The sequence below is a fragment of the Saccopteryx bilineata genome, chromosome 4 (genome assembly GCF_036850765.1).
Source record: "Saccopteryx bilineata isolate mSacBil1 chromosome 4, mSacBil1_pri_phased_curated, whole genome shotgun sequence".
Lineage (NCBI taxonomy): Eukaryota > Metazoa > Chordata > Mammalia > Chiroptera > Emballonuridae > Saccopteryx > Saccopteryx bilineata.
Genome location: NC_089493.1, coordinates 204229405 through 204251153, shown reverse-complemented (window position 1 = coordinate 204251153; position 21749 = coordinate 204229405).

Here is a 21749-nt window from a genome sequence, read left to right as displayed (position 1 = left end):
CTGACTTAGTGGGTATGTTTAAAATACCTTCTTCCTTATATCCAAACATGCCTTGCCGTTTCTAATTCAGGCACTTTAAAAAGATCTTTGCAACATTTAACCAGGACAGACTTTTAACATTTATACATGATAGTGAAAATGTACTTTAGCAACCTCTAAATCCACAGGAAATACTATGCATAAAAATGTATAGACTGGGAGGAAATAGAAATGTTATCAGTAGTTATCTGTTGATGGAGGATTTGGCTTGCTTTTATTTTATTCATTATGTTTTACTGTATTTTCCAAAATATCCTTACAATGAGGAAACATTGGTTTTAAAATAATTTAAAATTTATTTTTTTAAAACGTTCAGCAGAACAGTAAACAGAGTAAAAAACAACTAAAAAGCCTGAAACAAAAAAAAATCAGGCTCTTTTACCCAAAATAAAAGCACAGGAGTCAATTTTTTATGTGAAACGATAGTTGCATTTCAACATACGCAAAGAAGAACATTACTGTTGTGAATGATGAGTTAATACACATTAAATTTTTTAAATGATATGCACTTGATATATAACTGAGAAAGTAGAGAAATCCTTTTGCTTCTGATTGTCAAGTTTAAAGTGGAAAAAACAAAAAGAAGAATGATGGATGAATATATGTAATTCAAATAATCTAATTTTTTACCCAGCAAGGGTGGGGAACAAGATAATGCCATCCTTCATCCAAAATACAATACCTGTATTTTGGACAATTAAAGCAATGGAGTATCCAAGTAGGTAATATTTTAGTTAGTTAATGCATCAATTACTTATAGTAGTAACTTGTTGAGTAATTGGTGAGTTGAACAGTAAACCCAGCTGTGGCTGCAGGGAGCAGCTGCAGTGTGGGCCCCAGGGGCTAGGGGGCAGTATCAGGACTCTGGCAGTAAAAACTGAAAGCAGACATCCTCAATTTCACTCAAACTCAGAAAAAGTTAGGAGAAGTTTTAAACCAGCAGCATATAATTTAAAAATTAAAAATTGTGAATTTTTAATAGATATGTTGTGGGGCAGCTGTGTTAGGCTTGTTGGCTGGTGTACCAGCTGCAAGCTCTTTGCTTGATCAGTGCATGAGCACGTGGCAGAGGCACGTGTGCATGGACTATGCTTGCACTGGAGAGAGATGGGGGGTTGTGGCTGCGCAAATTGCCTTCCCGCCACTGTGAGAGGCCATTCTGCTGTTTGTTTCCCCTGCCTGTGTGCTTGTCCACTGTTGTGAGACTTTATTAAACGGAGTGGCCCAATGCTTTCCGGTTCTGCAGTTTCTCTACCGTCTGCCAGAATCCAGTGTGAACCAGCCTGGCCTCGGCCACCGGCATTACAAATGTAGGCACACATGGCAAAAATTTAAAAAGTCTTTCCCCAGCTGCTGTTTCCAGTACAAATCCTCCTTGAAGGTAACCATTATTACCTGTGAACTGTTCTTCTAGCGTAACTGTATGCATATCTAAGTGTGTACAGGCATAGGTAAGTGTAATGCCAGTGGCCAAGGCCAGGCAGACGGTAGAGAAACTGCAGAGCCCAAAAGGGTTGGGTCATTTTGTTTAATAAAGACTCACAATGGGAGGGGGGGGGGACAAGCACACAGGCAGGGAAACCACCTCTCAGACAAACAAACAGCAGAATAGCCTCTCACAGTGGCAGGCAGGCAGGCAATTTGTGTAGCCGCAATCCCCCATCTCTCTCCAGTGCAAGCACCCATAGCCTTATATAGGCCATGCACACGTTCTCTGCCACGTGCTCACTCACTAATTAGGCAAAGAGCTTGCAGCTGGTACACCAGCGAGCAAGTCTAACACAGCTGCTCCATAGTAAGGATTTGTATTTAAATGTAGGGAATTTTAGTTATTAAACATTCATCTACCTCAACCTTTTCCAAAATGATTTTATAGGCAGCTGTTAAAATATTTTAATTTTCCTCGGTTTGTCCCACTTCCCCATATCCACCCCAGTGAGGGCCATTAAAAAAATTCACCTACTATTTCCATAATAAATATTAATATCTACAGTTAACTGAGTTCACAGTTCACTTACTATGTGCTGGGCACTACGTTAAGCCTTTTACATATACAATATTTGCTCCTAACAACTCTGTGAGGTAGGCACCCACTCTTTGTACTCAGAACCATGAACTCAGAGAGTTAAAACTGAGTTATCTGTGTGAGTGCTGAAATCCCTTTGCCTCATTCCCAAAGGACCAAGTCCACTTTGATGCCCCTGGGGAGTGAGTTCTGTCGTAACTGTTCCCGGCAGGTTGCCTGTGTTCTTCTCTTCTAGAGCAATGAAATGAGGAAGGTTTTAACACTCAAGTCTTTAGCCTCCTACAAAGATGTTTTCAGTGGGAGATAAATCCTCAATAGGAAGAGGGGCTTTAGAGCTGGAGGTCAACCCCCTCAGTTTTATAACCTCAAAAGCAAGGTCTTTCCCTAGCAAAGCAGAGCACAGCACTTACTCCATTTAGTTGTTCAACAAACATTTAAGTACCGTTCATACAATGTTTCAAACTCCACGCTCATTTCTAGAGGTAAAGGATAGTTCTTTTTTCCAGGGGGGAGAAAAACCCCATCTCAAATAAGAGTTAAAATGTCTCCCTTTTCCATATGTTGATGGGAAAAATATTAGGAGTTTTCATTTTCCATTTACTTGGGCTCATCTTTAAAAATGAAAGTGGCTTTTTATAGATCTCTTTAGATTAAATATGTTTCATCTAGCCGTTAAACCACTGAAGAGGGTTTATGTTTTAGCACCATGTAAAACGCTGTTCAAATGTTGACCTGGAAACAGGGCCAACCTCTGTATCTTCCTTGGCAAGGCTAGTATTTTTAACAAACTGCATGTGAATTCATTGATGTGGAGCCTCCCCGTTTGCCAGTCTGACCACATCTAGTTGTCCTACACGTTCCTGGTTTGTATATTTACCTTAATTTAAACGCATTTGATTTTTCGGCTTCTGCTGTAAATGTTTTGGGACCTGTGAGATTTTCTTTGCTCTGAGCTCTACCAAGTAGCCACCAAATTGAAGGTTTTACTTTCCTTATATTTTCCTCCTGCCCTAACCCCAGTTGCCACTGCCCAAGATCATGATAAAGGGACGGTGAGCACAGGCTTTTTATTTCATCTTCCCTGGGTGTGCAGCCTTCTCTCACTTTATCTTTCCTTATCGTGCTTTATTCTTTCTTACCATTGCAATGGCCACACTCAGTATTTATCCCAACACACCAGGCATATCAAACCATCTCACACAATTAGCCTTCTTTGTAGTGTCTTGTTTTCTTCACATATAAAATTTAAGTTGACGGTAGGTGGCTTTCCAGGTTTCTTTTTGCAGTTGGCTTCACAGAAAGTTGGCTTGGCATAAACTAGAGTGTAAGATAAATAACCTCTGCCCAGGGTGCTCTCTTTGCCTCCCCTTCAGTCAGCAAGCACTTCCTTAGACTGCCTTGGAGGGTGCCTCTGTTCGTGCCTCCAACTGCCCATTCCTAGTTCCTGGAGAAAGAACAGAGTTTTTGGGGGGTTTTTTGCTTGTTTGTTTTTTGTTTTTTTGTTTTTGCTGGACTGTTCAGGGCTTCCTTCCACTACAAATAAAAGTGCTTCTCTCCAACAGTCTCTTAGGTTCCACAGGAGAGTCCTCTGAATTCTGGACACTCCCAATTTCTTAAATCATATTCCCACTATGGAATTGCTCCCTGGGTTCTCTTTCTAGCTCTGGAAATTTCTCTCTTCTATTTCTCCTTTCCTTTAATGGTTTCTAACAGTGGGTTTAGCCTGTCTTTTGTGGTATTGTGTCCCTTTGCTCCTTTTCTTTAAAAAAAACCCAAAAAACAAAAAACCAGATAACTCTAACTTTAGGTCACTTGCTATGTGACGTTAGCTGTGCTAAGTGCTTCATAGTATTATGTAATCTTCACAAACAAGCCTAGGAGGTAGGGACTTTACCATTCCCATTTTACTGATGACAACACTGGCACACATTGAGAACTTTCCTGGGATCGTGTCAATCACGGAGATGGAAGGATGACCTCAGCCCAGGCAGAATGAAGCCAGGAATCATATTCTTTAGAGCTACTCTGTACTTTCTTTTCAGTAAACGGTTTTTCTAAAAAAATCTTCCTAAATTCTTTATAATCTCATTCAACGTGGCCCCTCCCACTCACCTGGCCCAACACAGAGGTTCCTTCTCCTGGTTACAAGTTCAGATTCAGTGAGGTACAATTATTTACTGATAGCAAACAGTCTGCCCTGTCAAGGTCACCACCCACAAATGCACCATGACTTTTGCGTTGTGTCTAACCCCTGGGTTGCCCAATCATTCTGAAACTTGGTTGTCGTTTTAAATGGATATTGGAAAAGAAAAACTATAACTTCCTGGGATAGCTAATAAAACCTAGTTTTCCTCATCTTTGTGATCTGCTGAGAGATGAACTAAGGCATCTATTGCCTCTTTGAGTGGAAAAAGTGGAGTTGAAACTAAAGATTAGCCCTTGTCCCATGGAGCTGCCACATGATATCTGTGTGGCCTGTCAGCTCCGCATGTAGCTCCTGACCTGGGGAGTTATACCCCAGGGACAACCAACCCCCTGTCCTAGATTAGAACCTGCAGGGGAAAACACATCAGGTTGATGGGTGTATGTTGTGAGAAGGAAAAAAGGGAGAGACAGATATGTAAAGGAAAGATCAATGGGGGTGCCGGGAGAATCTGATTGTGGTGGGATTAGATTTGGTGTCCAGCCCAGCAAGGTTAGACTTGAGCACTGTGCTGAGGAGCCTACTTGATGGGAAACTTACTACTAGGTTAGAACCAGAGTTCTCCTCCCCCCCTTTTTGTTCTCATAAAAACACTTGTTATTTTTTCATTTAAAAAAAATTTATACGTTTAATTTAACAAAGTGACATTGGTCAGCTAGAGTACATAGATTTTGGGCAAATATCTCTACATCATTTGGACAGTCGATTATGTTGTATACCCATCACCCAATGTCAAATCATCCCTCTTCACCTTATATTGGTCCCTCTTTATGTCCTCCCTCCCCCTGGTAACCACTGCACTCCTATTTATGTTCATGAGTCTCAATTTTGTGCCCCACCTATATATGGAATTATACAGTTCTTAGTTTTTTTTTAATTTACTTATTTCACTCATTATAATGTTATCAAGGTCCATCCACGTTGTTGAAATGATCCGATGTCATCATTTCTTATGGCTGAGTAGTATTCCATAGTATATATGTACCACATCTTCTTTATCCAGTCTTCTATTGAAGGGCATTTTGGTTGTTTCCATGTCTTGGCCACTGTGAACAATGCTGCAATGAACATGGGGCTGCATGTGTCTTTACATACCAATTTTTTCAAGATTTGGGAGTAAATACCCAGTAGAGGAATTGCTGGGTCATATGGTAGTTCTATTCTTAATTTTTTAAAGGAACTACCATACTTTTTTCCATAGTGGTTGTACTAATTTGCATTCCCACCAACAGTGAATGAGGGTTCCTTTTTCTCCACAGCCTCTCCAACACTTGTTATTACCGGTCTTGTTGATATTAGTTAATCTAACAGGTGTGAAGTAGTATCTCACTGTAGTTTTGATTTGCATTTCTCTAATAGCTAGTGAAGATGAGCATCTTTTCATATATCCGTTGGCCATTTGTATTTCTTCTTGGGAGAAGTGTCTGTTCATGTCCTCTCCCCAATTTTTAATTAGATTGTTTGCTTGTTGTTGCTGAGCTTTGTGAGTTCTTTATATATTTTGGATATTAACCCCTTATTAGAGCTGTTGTTTGTGAATATCATCTCTGATTTGGTTGACTGACTATTCATCTTGTTGTTATATTCTTTTACTGTGCAGAAGCTTTTAGTTTGTGTAGTCCCAGTCATTTATCTTTGCCTTTACTTTCCTTGCCTTTGGGGTCAAATTCATAAAATGTTCTCTATGGCCAAGGTCCATGAGTTTAGTACCTATGTTTTCTTCTATGTAATTTACTGTTTCAGGTCTTATATTTAGGTCTTTGATCCATTTTGAATTAATTTTGGTACAAGGAGACAAACTGTAGTCAAGTTTCATTCTTTTGCATGTGGCTTTCCAATTTTCCCAGCACCATTTATTGAAGAGGCTTTTTTTTCTCCATTGTGTGTTTTTGGCTCCTTTATCAAAGATAATTTGCCCATATATATATGTGGTTTTTTCTGGGCTCTTAAATCTGTTCCATTGGTCTGAGTGTCTATTTTTCTGCCAATACCACGCTGTTTAGATTATGATGGCTCTGTAGTATAATTTGAAGTTAGGTATTGTAATGCCCCCAGCTTTTTTTCCCCCCTCAGGATTACTTTGGTTATTTGGGGTTTTTTATGGTTCCATCTAAACCTGATGATTTTTTTTTTCCATTTCTTTAAAAAATTACATTGGAATTTTGATGTGAATTACGTTAAATTTGTATCTTGCTTTGGGTAATATGGCCATTTTAACTATATTTATTCTTCCAATCTAAGAACATGGGATATTTTTTCATTTAATTGTGTCTGTTTTAATTTTCTTTAATAATGCTTTGTAGTTTTCAGTATATAGGTGCTTCCCATTCTTGACCTGCCCCATTTCCGACCTGGGCAGGTTCACCCCTCCTTAGGCAACCTGGTGGTCTCCTGCTTCCCGGAGGTCACCATATTGATGCCAAATTTAGTGTGGACACCCCATTGGCATAGTGCACTACAGCCCAGAACTCCTGGGCTCAAACAATCCTCTTGCCTCAGCTTCCTATGTAGCTGAGACTACAGGTGCGCACCACCGCACCTGGCTCCGTTCTTTGTTATGTTCATTTGTAGGTATTTTATTTATTTTTTGTTGCAACTGTATAAGGAATTATTTTTTTGAGTTCATTTTCCGAAGTTTCATTGTTGACATATATGAAAGCAATAGATTTCTGTATATTAATTTTGTATCCTGTGACATTACTGTATTGGTTTATTATTTCTAATAGTCTTTCTGTGGTGTCTTTGGGGTTTTCTATATACAGGATCATTTCATCTATAAAAAGTGAAACCTTTATTTCTTCTTTTTTCAATATGAATGCCTTTTATTTCTTTCTCTTGTCTAATTGCTCTGGCTAGAACTTCCAGCACTATGTGGAATAGGAGTGGAGGGATTAGGTAACCTCGTCTTTTCCTAATTTTAGAGGAAAAGTTTTTAGCTTTTACCATTTAGTATGATGTTAGCTGATGGTTTGTTATATATGGACTTTATTATGTTGAGATATTTTTCTTCTATACCCATTTTATTGAGTGTTTTAAACATAAAAGAATATTGTATTTTATCAAATGCCTTTTCTGCATCTATTGATAGGATCATATGGTTTTTGTTCTTTGTTTTGTTGATATGGTGTATTATGTTAACTGTTTTACATATGTTGAACCATCCTTGTGATTGTGGGATGAATCCCACTTGATCATAATGAATTATTTTTTAATGTATTGTTGTATTTGATTTGCTAGTATTTTGTTTAGGATTTTTGCATCTGTATTTATTAGAGATATTGGTCTGTAGTTTTCTTTTTTTGTATTGTCCTTGACAGGTTTTGGTATGAGGGTTATGTTGGCCTCATAAAATGTGTTTGAAAGTATTGCTTTTTCTTCAATTTTTTGGAAGATTTTGAGAAGGATAGGAACCAAATCTTCTTTGAATGTTTGGTAGAATTCACTAGTGTAGCCATCTGGCCCAGGACTTCTATTTTGGGGGAGGTTTTTGGTAGCTGTTTCTATTTTCTCCTTGCTTATGGGTCTATTCAGGTTTTCCATTTCTTCATGACTCAGTCTAGGAAGATCATATATAGTTCTAGGAATTTATACATTTCTTCTAGATTGTTGAATTTGGTGGCATATAGTTTTTTATAGTATTCTACAATGATCCTTTGTGTATCTATGATATCTGTGTTAATTTCTCCTCTTTCATTTTAGATTTTGTTTATATGAGTCCTCTCTCTTTTTTCCTTAGTGAGTCTTACCAGGGGTTTGTCAATTTTGTTGATCTTTTCAAAGAACCAGCTCTTTGTTGTATTAATTTTTTGAATAGTTTTTCTGTTCTCTATTTCATTTATTTCTGCTCTAATTTTTATTATTTCCTTTCTTCTGCTGGTTTTGGGTTATCTTTGTTCTTCTTTTTCTAGTTCCTTAAGATGTGATGTTAAGCTGTTTTCTTGGGCTCTCTCTTTTTTTGTTCATATAAGCCTGTAATGATATGAACTTCCCTCATATTACTGCTTTTGCTGCATCCCAGAGATTCTGATATATCGTATTGTCATTTTCGTTTGTCTGTATATATCTTTTGATATCTGCTTTTATTTCTTCTTTGACCCAGTCATTTTAAAGAAGTATGCTGTTTAATTTCCACATTTTTGTGGGTTTGTTTACTTCTTTTTTTACAGCTGAATTCTAGTTTCAAAGGCTTATGGTCAGAGAATATGCTTGGTATAATTTCAATCTTTCTGAATTTGTTTATGTTGATTTTGTGGCCCAGCAAATGGTCTATTCTTGAGAATGTTCCATGTACACTGGAGGAAAATGTATACTCTGATGTTCTGGGATAAAATGTCCTATAGATGTTGATTATATCCATTTGTTCTAGTGTTTCATTTAAGGCTAATATTTCTTTATTGATTTTCTGTTTGAATGAACAATCTAGATCTCCAATTGAGATCTCCAAGAATGACTGTATTTTTGTCAGTTTCTAATTTTTGTCAGTTTCTAATTTTAGATCAGTTAGTAGATATCTTATATATTTTGGTGCTCCCTAGTTTGGTGCATATATTATATATTAAGAAGTATTATGTCTTCCTGATACAGTGTCCCCTTTATCATTATGAAATGACCATCTTTGTCTCTTGTTACCTTTGTTGACTTGTAGTCAGCATTATCAGATATGAATATGGCTACACCTGCTTTTCTTTAGAATTTGTTTTGTTGAAGAATCATTTTCCAACCTTTCACTTTGAATCTACTTCTATCCTTGTAGCTTAGATGTGTCTCTTGAAGGCAGCATACAGTTGGGTTTTGCTTTTTTTTTAATTTTTTTTTAATTTATTCACTTTTAGAGAGGAGAGAAAGAGAGAGGGATAGAGAGGAGAGAGAGAGACAGAGAGAGAGAAGGGGGAGGAGCTGGAAGCATCAACTCCCATATGTGCCTTGACCAGGCAAGCCCAGGGTTTCGAACCGGCAACCTCAGCATTTCCAGGTCGATGCTTTATCCACTGCACCACCACAGGTCAGGCCTGGGTTTTGCTTTTTGATCCAGTCTGTTACTCTGTGCCTCTTTATTGGTGAGTTCAAATCCATTTACATTTAATGTAATTATTGACATGTGAGGGTTTCCTATTGCCATTTTGTATATTGCTTTCTGAAAGCTCTGTGTCTTATTTGTTTCGTCTCTTTTGTTTTTCTGTCATTTGTTTTTGTTTGGTGGTATTCCATACTTCTTTCTTCTGTTTCTTCTTTTTTTAAGCTATGTGTTTTAGTAGTGACGTTTTCAGGGGAGGTTACCACTAGTTTATTAAATAAAATTATCATATTCATTAGAGTCTATTATCTCATGATTGCTTCTGCACTTCATCTTCCTGTGCTACTGCTGATGTTTGTCCTCTTACCTTTTATGTTATTGTTGTCCCACATTATCCTTGTTTTCATTGCAGTCTTGTTGGAGCTTTTACTTGTACTTTTGTTTTGTTTTGTTCTTTATATCTGGTCAGATAACCCCCTTTGGAATTTCATCAAGGGGGTGTTCTGGTGATAAATTCCTTCAGCTTCTTTATGTCTGTAAATGTTTTTATTTCCTCTTTATATTTGAAGGATAACTTTGATGGATATAGTATTCATGGCTGGTAGTTCCTCTCTTTCAGTACTTTAAACATTGGGGTCCACTCTCTTCTGGCTTATAGAGTTTCTGCTGAGCAATCTGATGAGCCTTCCTTTATATGTTATATTCTTCTTTTCCCTAGCAGTCTTGAGGATTTTTTTCTTTGTCATTGATTTGTGATAATTTTATTACGATGTGCCTTAGAGTATGAGGTAACTTGGTGTTCTGTTTGTCTTGGATTCGAGGCTCTTTCCACAGGCTGGGGAAAGTTCTCATCTATTATTTGTTTGAATATGTTCTCTATTCCTTTTTCCCTCTCCTCTTCTTCTGATATACCCATAATTCTTATATTGCTTTTTCTGATGGAGCCAGACAATTCTTATAGGGCCTGAGTTCTTCTCTCTGTAGTATCTGTAATTTCCTATCTTCAATGTTACTAATTATCTCCTCTATCTGGCCTGTTCCATTAGCTAAACTTGTCACCTCATTTGTAAGTTCATGTATTGAGGTTTTCATTTCTGTCTAGTTATTTTTTATAGTTTCAATTTCCTTAGCGAAGTACTCCTTTTGTTCATTAAGTTTTTATGCTCACTAAATTGCCTTTCTGTGTTTTCTTGTATCTCATTGAGTATTTTTAGAACTTCAATTTTGAATTCTCTGTCATTTAGCTCCAAGGTTTCCATGTAATTGAAACTTTTTCTGGAGATTTTTCATTATCTAGCTGAACTACATCTCTGTATTGTGTATCCATGATATTTGATTTCTTTTTCCTTGATCGCATTTGAGGGTGGTATTGTTAATAACACTAACAAGAGATAACTAAAAAAATGAAAATAAAAATTGAAAAAATACAATGGAAAAAGTGAAAATTCTATAAATAAGATAAGTAGAACAAAAACTACAGAAAAAAAGGAGCAGGAACTGAGGAAAAATGAAAAAGAGAGAAAAAAACAAAGTAAAAAACAAACAAAATGCCACAAAAGTCTACGGCCATACCGCCCTGAACGCTCCCGATCTCGTCTGATCTCGGAAGCTAAGCAGGGTCGGGCCTGGTTAGTACTTGGATGGGAAACAAAATGCCACAAAAAAAAGTATGAGTCCAAAATATAATCACTTGACAAAAAATGATGTTCAGATAAGAGGAAAAAAAGAAAAGAGAAAAAAAGGAAGAAAATAAGGGAAGAGAGAAGTAAGTATTAAAAAAGAAAGTTTCAGAAATAAAACCCTCACAAAAAACAAAAATAAAAAATATAACAACTAAGTATAATGAAGTTCAGATGGGAAAAGAGAAAGAAGAAAAAGGAAAGAAAAAAATGAAAAAAGCAAAAAAAATGTATTTTCTAGTTTTGAGAGGTAACTTTTTCCTTTTTCTGGCAGGTGGCACTGTACTACAAGTTTTGCCTTTGTGAGGTTCTTGGACGGAGTTCTCCTGAGGCGTTGCTGTCTTAATGATGTAGGCTGGGCGGCAGTGGCATTGGTAGGAGGGGCTTGTTGTTAGTGCTTTGCAATTTTATGGCTCTAGCAATGGCCGTCTCAGGTCTTCCAGTGCCTCTCCGCACCTCCCAACAGAGCAGGGGATCAAACATGGGCATCTCTGCCTATCACAGGAGAGAGCCGCCTGGAGACTTAGCTGTGGGGGATCTACTATTTCCACTGTTCAGACAGCAAGGGAGCAATTCAGGACTTGGGATACTAGAGGAGACAAAGCGGGGTCCTTCCTTCCATACCACTCAAAGCCTGATCCTGGGCAGGGCAGGGGCTGAGTATGTAGAGCCGGTACCCAAGCTGTGTGAGTGGGGCAGGTAGGGCACAGATCTCGGATCAAGCATGCCTCTGTGTTACACAGGCCAAACTCTGTGGGCCACGCTGGTTGTTTGAACATGCCTTAGGGCCCTGCAGGCTGATCTCCACAGGCTATTGACATGGCGATCTGGGAGCACGCTGCAGGCTATGTGCATGCCTAGCACCTGTGGTGGGAGCCTGGCAATGCAGACGTTGCAAAACCGTGTTCCAGCTCTTGTTTGCACGCCCCCCTTAATTCAGTTCCTTCCCTCTGCCCTTCAGTCTTTCCACTTTTCCTGGCTCCGAAACAAAACCCACTCTAAAAGTGCCTCCCTACCTCAGATCAGTAAGGAAAGAGGAAAACACCATCCTCCGGCTTTTTTCCTCTGTGTGCAGATTCAATCTTCGACCTGCCTTCCCACTAAGTCATACCTTTATCTGGTGTGTGTATATTTCAGGTGCTCCAGGGGTTTTTTCTCTGCGTATACTTGTTGAGTTTGTTAAAATTTCAAGGAAAGAGATCAGGAGTATTCCTCATGCTGCTATTTCTCTGACATTGCTCTTTTTTTTTCCCACTTTTGTTTTCTGTTGGTCTGCATATAAGTATTTTACCAGTCAGCTGCTTCTAAAGAGGATTTACTGAGGATTTTTAGCTTGGTGATGATATATATCTTTCTTTATAGTATAAAGTATTTTGGGGGGGTGAGCTGGCATGTGATTTTAGTCTACTTTAAGGTTATCACCAATACACAGCCCTCAGTTGACATAGGAAAGCAATAACATGTCTCAGAAGCAAAATCAGCATAACCAACCAGCTTCGGAATCTCAAGAATATAGGAATATATATGTATATTTAAGTTAATATATGTATATAATAAGAATACTAAAAAGTTTATAAAAAAGGAGATACATGAAAAATAAGATTTTCTCTAACTTTCACTTTCTCAGTTTTAATTTGTTTTTGGTATTTATAACCTACTCAGCTTAAAGAATTTCTAAAAAAGAGTTGATACTTTTAGAAACCAGCTTCTAGCACATACACCAGAAGAGCTAAAATGAAAAATATGAAAATGTTGGGGAGGATAGGGAACAATAGGAACTCTCATCACTGCTGGTAGGAGTGTAAATTGGTACAACTATTTAGGAAAATAAAAGTGTCATGATGACAAAAACTACTGAGTAGAGACCAGATAAAATGCACCAAGGGGCTGAGGAGAGGCAACAGTCCTGGTCAGCAAACTGAAGAACTGAAGCCCTGACCCCAGCCTTACTCAGAATAGTTATCAGCAAGTATAAATAACTCAAGGAAGCAGAAAGAAGAAGTTTTCAGGGGGTGAAGTAAAAGACAAGGAACATCTGACTCCTAATCTCTGTTCTGAAAGCCTAAACAGTTTTTGTTGCTAAATCTTATCCTGCTGTTCTGCTGTTTCCAGTATGGGGTCAGAGACCCCTGTACTATTCTCGTCCACTCAGGGCTTTCTCCCCAGGGTGCCTCACTCTATCTAATGGTTATCCTAACTCTGCATGTTTTCACAGCATGCTCCCACAAAAACAGTTTGGCCATAGCTTTCAAAGTTGCATATATCTGTATTAAGCAGTTCCACTTCTGGGTGAAAACTTATTTAAATGTTCCTTAAAAGACAGGTACAAGATTGTTTATAGCAGCCTATTTATAAATAGCTTAAACTGGAAGCTATTCAAACAGCAGTCAACAATAGAATAATAAATAAATTGTGCCGTATTTACAAAATGGAATGCTATATGAATGATTCAGTTATAATTCATGCAACAATATGGATGAGTCTTACAGACAGCATTGAGCAGAAGAAGCCAGAAACAAAAGGAAATATTATAAGATTACATTTATACATTGTACCCAAAAAATGCAAAACTAAACTATTCTCTTATAAGTCACAATATTAATTACTCTAGGGTTAGGGGAGAGTGACAAGAAAGGAATGGGGTGATTCTGGGGTGCTGGCAATATTTTTTTATCTAAGTGCTGTGTACATGACTGTGTTCAGCTTATAAACATTCCCCAAGCTATACATTTATACCATATGTACTTTTTGGTATGCATCTTATACTCCAGTAAAAAAATTTAAAAACAAAACAAAACAAAATAGCTTCTTGGCCTTTTGTAGATCAGCCCAATAAACTAAATAAACTAAAAAAGCTAAAATAAGCCAGTTTAGATTTTGAATACAATCATTTTACTGGTGGTAGGAAATGATTTAAAGTAGACAGTATTAACTCTGTTTTCTTATAAAAGTAATCCATTTTGAAAAATAAATTTAGAAACTATATATGCATAAGGTACCCAAAATTCAAAATGTCATCAATTGTCAATGAGATTAATTATGAAATTCTGATCTAGAATAAACAATAAAAAGGAAAAATTAAAACATTAAAAATTAAAAGTATTGATTTTATTTTATTTTTTATTTTATTTTTTATTTTATTTTTTATAGATCAGCATTGCATAATGTGTATAAGATCTATTTTTGTTAAGTTAATTTTATTTTAATTAATTAGTTAAGTTAATTAAAATAGATAAGACATTCACTTGGTTTAAAATTAAAAATTAAAAAAGGGTATCTCCTGTCTCTTGGGTACCCAATTTGCCTCACCCTGTCAACCAGTGTTTCATTTATTTTATATCATTCAGAAATATTTTCTACCCATACACAAATATGTTTAAACATTTCTTGCCCCCCATTTAACCAAGCAGTAGTAAAACATAGACACTGTCTCCCATCTTACTGTTTTTGCTTAATAATATATGCAATATTTCCTATTAATAGACAAGGAGCTTCTTCCTTTTTAATAACTTAATATTTTATTATATAATATATCAGGACTTATTTAGTTTGTTCCTACTGATGGACAGTAACATTATATCCATACTTTGCCACTTCAGATAAAGCCAAAATGAATAACTTTTCATATATGTTATTTCATACATTTAAATAAAAATGTCTGGCAAATCTGGAAGACTAATTCACTTTGTATTATCAGGCATTTATTTGTTTTCTCCACTTGTGCTCATGGTTATTCTTTAAGATTCAGGTCGAAGTTTTCCCTGTAAATCCTTCCCTGCCCTTCCTTCCCCAGGCTCACCCCAGGGTAGGAACTTTGTGTGGGCTGAAGAACCCAATCACCCTCCAGAGTAGAAAAATGTGTTTCAGATCTTAATATATTTATAAATGTGTTAACATACTTCAGAATAGAACTAAGAACTGCTTAAACCTATTTTTTAAAGTTATAACATATTAAAGAAATCAATATAAAATTAAAGAGCATAATGTTTTTAACTGGGTTTCCTGAGATATGGGTTTGGTTTCAGGTACGTATGTTATCTGGGACTTGAGGCTGGGAATCCTAATGAAGAGGTAGGAAGTGCAGACAGGAAGGAAGAGAGTCTATGTGTGCTGCTCTAGGCAAGGGGGTAGCATTGCTTTTTTCTGGGACTACCTGAGAATCATGCAGAGTGTATTGGAACTGTCTACTTGGAAGTCAAGATGCTGGAGTATTAATCCATGATTCCTTCTCCCAGTGATTACGGTTGCCTTGAGGACATTAACTCTCTCACACTTTTGGTTGTTGCCTGTGGGAAGAGAGGTCTGCAGTTGCACAGGAGAGGACCCTGGGCCAGTAAGCGGGATGACTCAGGCAGCACTAGACAGAGGGCACTGTCAGTGCCAGGTGAGTCTGGCCCCTGCAGCTGCAGGTGAGATTTAGCCAGAGGTGTGGAGGGAATGGGACAGGGGCACTGGAATCCTCCAATCTAGTCTGCTCTAGCTATGTACTTAATTGGGTGGACAAAATGGCAGGTACTGCTGTGGCTTGAAATTCTGGTCTGGAGCTCCCTACAATGTCAAGTAGGGGAACTTGTTCTGGGTACTTAGTACTATTGATTAACTTATTTGTACAAGGCCCCAAGTTTGATTGAATAACAACAATTTCTTGAGATACTATTCTCCTGACTCTCTCTCAAATTGTGGTAAGCTATATATGACACAAAATTTGTATCTTAATAATTTTCACATGTGTTAAATACATTCATATTGTTGTGTAGCCATCACTATCATTCATTTCTAGAAGTTTAAAAAAAAACTCCCTAAACTGACACTTAGCATCCATTAACCAATAACTTGCCATGTGGCATTCCCTTATTCCTGACAACCACCATTCTATTTTCTGTCTCTATGAATTTGATGACTCTGAGTACCTGTTATAAGAGGAATCATATGGTATTTGTCCTTTTATGACTGGCTTATTTAATTTATCATAGTATCTTCAAGGTTTATAGCATATGTCAAAATTTCTTTCCTTCTAAAGGCTGAATAATATTCCATTATATGTGTGTACCACATTGTTGTTTGTTTGTTTATCCATCCATCTGTTGATTCATACTTGGGTTACTTCTACTTTTTGGCTACTGTAAATAATGCTGCTGTAAACATGGGTTTAGAAATATCTGTTTGAACCCCTGCTTTCAATTATTTTGGGTGTATACCCAAAATGGAATCATATGATAATTCTATTATAATTTTATAAGTAGCCACCATACTATTTTTCATAGTGGCTATACTATTTGACATTCCCACTAAGAGTGCACAAGCTTTCCAATTTCACCATGTCCTCACCAACATTTGTTATTTCTAATTGGTGTTAGTTACTATTCATTGTGGTTTTGATTTGTATTTCCCTGATGATTAGTGATGCTAAACATCTTTTCACATGCTTGTTAGCAATTTGTATATCTTCTTTGGAGAAATATCATCCTTTGATCATTTTTAGATTGGGTTTTGTTGTTGAGTTCTTTATATATTCTGGATGTTAACTGTAATCACATACATGATTTGCAAATACTGTATTTTCTCTCCTTTCATGGTTTGCCTCTTTTCCTCACTCTTTTTTTTTCTGTCTGTTTTTAAGATGCTGTGGTTTGGAATGATTTAGGGACTTATCAAGATTACCAACATCTTTATTGGAGGCACTGGGACCTGAGCATGATTCTCTAATTTTTTATATTTTAAGATTTTGTTTATTGATTTTAGAGAGAGAAGAAAGAGAGAGAAAAAGGGGTAAGGAGTGGAAAGCATGAACTTGTAGTAGTTGTTTCCCCTTTGTGCCTTGATTGGGAAAGGCTGGGGTTTCGAACTGGCGACCTCAGCATTCCAGGTCGACGCTTTATCACTGTGCCACCACTGGTCAGGTAGATCTCTGACTTTTTACCTAATTTCCTTTTTTACTATTTTACCCCAATCCCTAACGTTTGGTCACATAAACATAAAATGTAGTTTGACCTATGGCAACAATTACTCCATAAACAAAGTACCAAGTGACAACATTTTGACTCATCCTTTGAATGACCCAGGCTCTTGCTGCTATCCTCTTTCATTCCTCCTCTCCCATCATTCAGTAGTGATGTTAAAGAGACACAGAATGCATCTGGCTGGTTTTAGTTATATTAATTAGCTAATCAATTAAATTTATTTTCTTTATTATATCATTGTACGACCAGTAGCCGCCACCATCATGGCCATTCACATGCAGGTTCTCACTGGATTTGGGCAGATTCTGGTAAAGAAAGAGTGGAGCCAAAAAATGGTGGGCCATTTCTTTATTCTAGCTTCACACCAGCAGGAGAGTAAAACACACACAGTAGGAAAACGCTTCCCTTTCACTCAGAGCTCACAAAGCCACTGACTCATCCGGGTTTTCCTAGAATAAAAGGTCCCCACCAGCTCAGTCACCTCTGGTTCCCCATCTGCCAACCTTCTCCCTTCTCCTCTCTGTACAAACTGGCTTCTCCTTAAGCACCCTGCCATCTTAGCTTTCTTCCTCTTTCCCCTTCTGCTTCTTCACAAACTTTACTTGGTGAGAAAACCCCTCCTTCAGCAACATTAGCATAACAATGGCCCTTCCCAAGCAGGAAGGTAATTAGTGATTTCACAGACAGCTGCCCAGTGCCATTTTTAACAATGAAAGTGAGCAAACTCAGAAAAACACAAATTTTACAAACTCATTTGCCCAACAATCATCCTTAAAAGGCTCTATTCTGTTCTTTAAAGTGTTTTTAAGAACCATAACATGTTTTCCAAAGGCTATTTATTTCCTCTAAGCACTGATGATAGTAATGTTGGCCACTGCCTAGCAGTGCCTGACACAAAGTAGGCTTCCAGTAAATGAGTGTTCAGTGAATGCTGGGCTGGCACAACAAAGGGAGGGAATTTGTAGGGAAATCAAACTGTTTGATTTACTAGGAAAAAGAGCAGTATCTTCTACATTGTGGCTTCTGTGGAAATTGGTTTTATTTGTCTCATTCCTCACACCTGGAGCTTCAGGATGCCGCAGACTCGGGAGAAGCAGGAATAAGTCTCCCCAGAAGAACACAACGAGCCTAAGGAGGCTTTCTGGCTGGACGTTGAGGGGAGTCAAGACTTGGGCCCTTTTGATCAAAGCATCCTGCTTCCTCACTATATTGTGGGAGGCTATGAAAAAGGAGTCTTGAAAAAACAATGAAACTTTTGGGCCTTTCAATATGATTTCTTTCTAACAATGACCCCTTGAGTAAATCACTTAAACTTCCTGGGCCTCTGTTTCCTTTCAAAAACAATAATAGAGTTGAACCAGAAGAGAGATTCTCCTGGGGCTCTAAAATGCTTTATTGCTATTTTAGTATTCAATTTTGGGGGGGAAATGGAAAAATAAATTGAGCAGGTCTAAGAGTTAAATATAAATAAATACTTTTAAAGCAGATTCTCATGGCCATTAAAGATTTTAGAAAGCTTAAGTAAATTTTTTTCCTCTTTTTAATTTTTATTTAAATTATCTTTAACTTATAATCTCAGTGTATGACCTTAATTATGTAATAACATGATATATTTCACACATATAATGAAATCTAATATGATAACATCATAAGGGTAATTGTAGTCAATTGAATATTTGATTTCTGTTTGTTAACATGACCATGTTATCTGGCTGCCTACCAACTTTTAAATATTTTTCTATGCTTTGGTGTAATTTTCTGTTTGAGAAATCCTGCCTTCCCAAAGTAGAAGCTCCAAAACTCACTTTCTTGACACATAGAACATAGCAGGCCAATGACTTGGCCTTACGAGTCAGACACATGGGCTTGAGAGGCTGAGAAGCAAGCAGTGTGATGCAGCAGGCATCAAGAGGAGTCCCTTTCTGGCATGGGCTGTGCCCAAGCCAGTAGAAATGGATGACAGTCCTCATAGCTACTGTGAATAGTGTGTTCACACATAAACTGGGTGGAGTGCTGTTCATTGAGATCAGCCTGACTCGGGCCCTCCTGGAGGTTCTGTGAACTTCCAAATGAACTTTACTAAATCATTTTCCTGCTTAAACTTCACATAGAGTGTTTCCTATTCCCAGCAAACAAGAACATTGATTGATAGATTTTATTTCCCAAATAATCTGTCATATACCCAGGACCAAAGTACTTCATTTCCAAGGCCAAAAATAATCTTTTAAGTTATCTGTTCTTTACCTCAATTTTTTTTAGTCTATAAACTAATATGACTGATGTTTTAGTAACAATTATTTATTCATTCAACAAATCTTATGCTCAGAGTTGCAAGAATATAGTGATTTGTAAGACATAAGCCTTGTCTCTGAAAGCTCACATATGTTTTAAAGCTGAGCATCTAGTCTTGGATGGTTTTGTAATTATAATAGTGCTTAATATTAATGAATATGTACCATGCTCCAGGCACATGTGCTCACTCATTGAACTGTTCCCACAATTGGAACAGCAGTACAGCTGTTACTGCTTCAGATGAGGAAAGCAAACAACTTCCCCAAGCCAAGTGCCGTGCTCAAGGCCATAAGCCATAAGCAGCAGAGCTGAGATTCAAAGCCAGGTGGTCTGCCCCAGATACACACCCTTAACACCCCTCTATGGCAGCAGGCTCATGTCACTGTCAGCATTTTGATGACAATAACACCATTTATATTCTTCATCTTTGAAACTGCTTCTCTCTTATTATAAAACCAAAACTATCAACAGGCACCACTGAACCAGGAGAGAGTAAATACCCCTCCTTTCTTTTTAAAGATAAAACTGATCCCCTAAATGGACCATAACCTTTCCCTCAGTTCCCTTGGACACTGCTGAGACGGTCTAGAACAGTGTTTCCCAACCTTTTTTGTGCCATGCCCCACCTTAACCTTTCTAAAATTTTTATGTCCCCCCCATGTAACATACATAATTTTTAACATTAAAAAATTGATTTGTTCACTTAATAAACATAAATGATAGGTTCTAGGAAGAAATCACTATGAAATTGTTAACAAAACACAGTAAGTAAAATTTCAAAATATATAATGAAAAACAGAAATTTAAATTCCAAATAATTTTAATACAGATTTTTCTATATTAATTTATTATTTTAATTTAGTGTGATCCTTGCATTTGATGCTTGCTGCACAGAGATTTTATATTAGGTTCCAATTTGGTTAGCTTTAGTCTCAAGTCTCCACGTTGTGTTATATCCAGCCGATTTCTTTTTTTTACCAGTAAATCATTTACAGCACTAAATTCACATTCAGCTAAAAATGAAGATGGAAACGGTAGCAATAGTTTTCTTGCACATTTGGTTGAATTTGGGTATTTGATTTCTGTTTCCTCACAAAGCCATGTCATCACTCCTTTGATATTAAATAAAGCTTTAACTGACTCATCATTTTGCAATTCTGCGAGTTCTTCTTGATACTGCATATTTGATATATCAGATAAATCCACTAACATTGGCTGCATCATCCATGTTGGGAAATCAATTTGTTTTAAATCAGAAAATCTTTCTTTTAAATCAGCCGATAGAATATTCAAATGATTGACAATAACAAGTAAAGCGGTATCAGTTACTTCACATTTTTGGAGCCAATGAAACTGTTTCAAGTTTTTGTTGTTAATATGTTTCTGACATAACTCAATATTGGTAATGAAACCAAATATCTTAGCTTTTGCATCGACAAGAGTTTTATTTGTCCCTTGAAGTTGCTTATTTAATATATTTAGTTTTTCAAAGATATCGGCTAAATAACTCACAAATGCTTTACCATCTATTGTTAACAGATACTTCATTTCAGGTTTGTTGCTTAAAAAATCACTAAGAGTATCAAACAGTTCCATAAATCTTTTCAAACAGTTTCCTTTACATAGCCATCTGACTTCAGTATGAAGTAAAAGTCTCACATGGTCTTCATTTTGTTCTTCACAAAATAGCTTGAAAAGACGCTCACATTTGGCACTAGCTTTAATAGCATTAACACACTTTATTACTGTATGTAATACTTCATTCAGAACAGGCGAGATGTTTTTAGCTATCAAGTTTTCCCTATGAATAACACAATGCACAAGAATCATTTCTGGATTTGCATCTTTCATCAATTTTAAGCAGCCATTTTTCTTGCCCATCATATTGGGAACACCATCTGCAGCACAAGATGTTATATTTTTCATTGGTATATCATCGACATCTAAGTAGTTTTTTAGCTTATTATATATATCTTTGGAGGTAGTGGTGCTTTCTAATCTTTTACAGAACAACATTTCTTCAGCAAAATGTCCTTTATCAATATATCTTACATAAGTTATCAATACTGCCTCACTGTCTCTCAAAGTTGATTCATCCATTTGCAAGGAGAATTTTCTTGTTTTCAGCTTTTCAATAAGTTGTTTTTCAATATCCTCACTCATTTCGTCTATTCTTCTGCTAACAGAATTATTACTGAGTGGCATAGCTTTTACATCTTTGTCATCTTTTTCAAGAACCGTTTTAAGAAATGCTGCTATTGATGGTTTTATTAAATTCTCTTCTATAGTGTGATTTTCTCCAGTTTTAGCGATGAATAAAGAAATTTGATAACTAGCCTCAAGAACACAATTATTAGTTGAAGTATGAGCAGTAAATAGAGACTTTAATGTTCTTTTTTCAAAATTTTTCTTTAAAGTTTTAAAGTAACTCAAATCTGAATTAATATGAGCACTATGTTTCGCCTTCAAATGCACCTCAAGATGACCTCGTTTCATTGATTCGTTGGTCAAGCATTGCTGGCATAAAAGACAAAAA